Source organism: Zea mays, chromosome 8 (assembly GCF_902167145.1).
Source record: "Zea mays cultivar B73 chromosome 8, Zm-B73-REFERENCE-NAM-5.0, whole genome shotgun sequence".
Taxonomy (NCBI): Eukaryota; Viridiplantae; Streptophyta; class Magnoliopsida; order Poales; family Poaceae; genus Zea; species Zea mays.
In genome coordinates, this window is record NC_050103.1 from 13977537 (window position 1) to 13980895 (window position 3359).

Sequence of the window (3359 nt, forward strand, 5' to 3'; positions counted from 1 at the left end):
CTTGTCAGCAGTGCACAATGTGTTCCACGTGTCGCAATTGAAGGAGTGTCTGCGAGTCCCAGAAGAGCAGTTGCCAGTGGAGGGTTTGGAGGTCCAGGAGGATCTGACCTACATAGAGAAGCCAACGCAGATTCTGGAGTTTGCAGACAGAGTCACCCGGAGGAACACCATCAGAATGTGCAAAGTCAGATGGGGTCACCACTCCGAGGAAGAAGCAACCTGGGAACGAGAAGATGATCTGAGGGCCAAATACCCTGAACTCTTTGCTGACCAACCTTGAATCTCGGGGCGAGATTCTTTTAAGGGGGATAGGTTTGTAACACCCTGAATTTGGGGGTATAAAATTTCTTTGCTCATATTCACAAATTCAGGTGTTACTTCCCTTTTCTCATCCTTCCTCATTCTTTTCTTTCTCATTTCTATAGGAGAAAAGTGCTTATTTTATTTGTAATTATAGTTTAATAGGTTAAACCCTAAGGGAGTATGAATTGTTGCATCATGTTGAACCCTAGATCTCACTTTTGCTTGGTGCATAGTTCTTGGAAAGTCTAATTTGAATTTGTGGCTTATTTGGATTTGAATCAAATAGAGAAAATAAAAAGAAAAAGGAAAACAAATTCCAGAATAAAAGGAAAAGGAAAAGAAGCCCAACCCTGCCGCCCCCTCGGCCTTTCGGCCCACTAAGCCCATCCCCCGCGCGCGCCTCTCTTCCCCCCCCGCTCTCTCTCTGCCCTGGCGGGCCCGCCCGTCAGCGCGGCCGCCTTCCGCGCGCCCGCCCCCGTTTTCCCCTCTCTCTCTGCTCACGGGCCCGGCCTGTCAGCCCCGTCGTCCTCGCGTAACTGCCGCCCGAGCTGCGCGCGGCCGCCTTCTCCGCGCCCACGTCGCGCGTGGAGCTCGCAACCGCCCCGCCCCTGGCCACTTGAGCCCCGAGCCCCACTCGCCCTCTCCCCCTCCCCCATTTGCGCTCCAGCAGACCCCTCTTCCACCTCTCCCTCGCTGCGCGCACGCCAGAGCACCGCCGCCACAAATCCCCGCCGTCCCGAGCTCGTTTCCCGGCCGCCGTTGGAGCTCCGCTGTGTCCGTTGCCACGGTGAGCTTCGCCCCGGCGTCCGCAACCCGGGACGCGCCCCAATTCCCTCTCCCCCTCCCTATTTCTCTCTGCCCGCGCTCACCCGCCGTTCCCCGTGCAGCCGCGGAGGTCCGCCACCGCCGCCCCGGGCCACCGTCGCGCCATTGCCGCCGTCGAGGAGTCCCCGGAGCCCGCCTTGAGGTAAAGAACCTCTCCCGCCCCTATCGACCCGTGTATTGCCTTCTGCCGTGTGTAATTCCTCGCCGGAGTAGATTTATGCCGCCGCCGAGCCGCTCCGCCGTGGACCGCTCCCCTCCGGTGCCCCTGCCCCGACCCAGACCCCACCAGAGGACTCCCCGTGCCCTCCCCAACCTTCCCGGCCGCTCAGGTCGCCTTGGAGGCCCGCCAAACGCCCGCGCCCCTCGTCTCCGGCGAGTCCTCCGCCGCGGGGACGAGCGCCGCCGCCCCAGCTAGCCGTAGGAGAAGCCCAGGCCGGCCACCCGATCCCCACCGTCCGTCCCAGATCGGGCGGTCCCGTTTTAATTAGGTCAAGCCTAATCCTGGCCGTCCGCCGGAGATCCAGCGGCCCAGGCCCGCTTCCCCCACACCCCGTCTCCCTGCCGTTTGGGCCCCGCCTGTCAGCCCGCCCGCGCGCTCGCTCTGCCCGCCGGCCCCGCCTGTCAGCCCGCCCGCGCGCTCGCTCTGCCCGCCGGCCCCGCCTGTCAGCCCGCCCGCGCGCTCGCTCTGCCCGCCGGCCCCGCCTATCAGCCGCCCAGGCCGCCGCGCGCTCGCGCGCCCGCCCGCAGGATCTAATCCTGGCCGTTCGCTTTAGATCTGACGGCCGTAGGAGCCCGATACCCCTTCGCCCGTGCGTTTTCTTAAAGAGACCCCCGGTTTTCTGGAATTTAAACCCGCCGTCCCTGGTTTCTCTCAGTTAGGTCCCTGGGCCTTTTATTTAATTCAAAATAGGTATTTAGGGTATATTTTTAACCCCTAAACTTGTAAAATCCATAACTTTGTCATATGAACTCCAAATGAGGTGCTTCAAATTGCAAAATGCTCATGATGTTTTTGTCTATCTATTTAAACAATGTTTCCCTGCTGTTTCCATGTACCAATTAATGGTTAATCATTAGGATAGGATTAAGGTTATTGGAACCCTATTTGAGATAATTAGAAGTTGGTAGACTTTAATAAAAGTTAGAGTACTTAAGTTTATGGACTTAAACACCTAGGTTTAGGAACTTAAAACCATGTAATGATTTAATCCCACCCCTGACTTAAACCTGATTAGTGGATAATGAATCACTTTGTATAGTCCTCTACCCCAGACCTAGGGAACACCAGAGTGCCCATCCTTTTCTGCTATGAACTTGTGATCTCTCTCTGCTGCATATGTTTGGTATGTTGCTTTCTGTTTGTTATTTTCCCAAGTGCATAGTGTGAATGGTTACTTTACGTAGACAACGAGCAGTCCATGTTTCCCGAGGAAGTTGCAGAGGAAGTCCCTGATCAGCAGTTTGGTGAAGGCAAGTGTCCTCTGTCCCATTATGTCCTATTCATTTATAACTTACTACCCTGCATTACTTACTTGAAACCTAAGGATTGACTAGCTTTACACTTTACTTTATCCTTGATGACCTTATGGGCTGTTATGGTTAGCACTCTGCTATTGCCTTAACTTAATCAATGAACATGATGTGACTATTTATGATACTGTTATCCCGATGATATTGATGATCTTGTGATACTCTAGGGGGCTTAGGTTGTTTCCTGAGTACCTCTCCGTAAGGACCTGTTCGTTGAGAGACCACCCGGGATAACAGTGCAACCATGAGGGTGAAATGGGATGCCCTTAGCTGATTAATTGGATGAACTAGAGGTGTAGTTGCTTAGTCGTCGTGCCGTCAATGGGGTCCAGGCACAGTGCTTGCTCTGCCGAGGCTGAGTGCCGAGGTTCTTTCGTTTTGCTCTTTGTTAGTCACTCTCCTGCGGGGAGGGGTACTGTGTTTATCAAACTGGAGAAACCTAACGGGCAGCTATGATCTCTAGGGAATCTTCGTAAAAGCTACGTAGTGATGCCCTGCCGGACCACCTAGGTAGTGGTCAATGGGGATTAGCTCTCCCCGGGTAGAAAGGGAATCATGACTCATGGGTAAAGTGTGCAACCTCTGCAGAGGGTAGTGAAACTGGTATATCAGCCGTGCTCACGGTTAAGAGCAGCCTTGGGATCCTCTTTGATTAGAGATACAGATGGTTCGAGATGCAAGAATTATGTTATGGTTTTGGT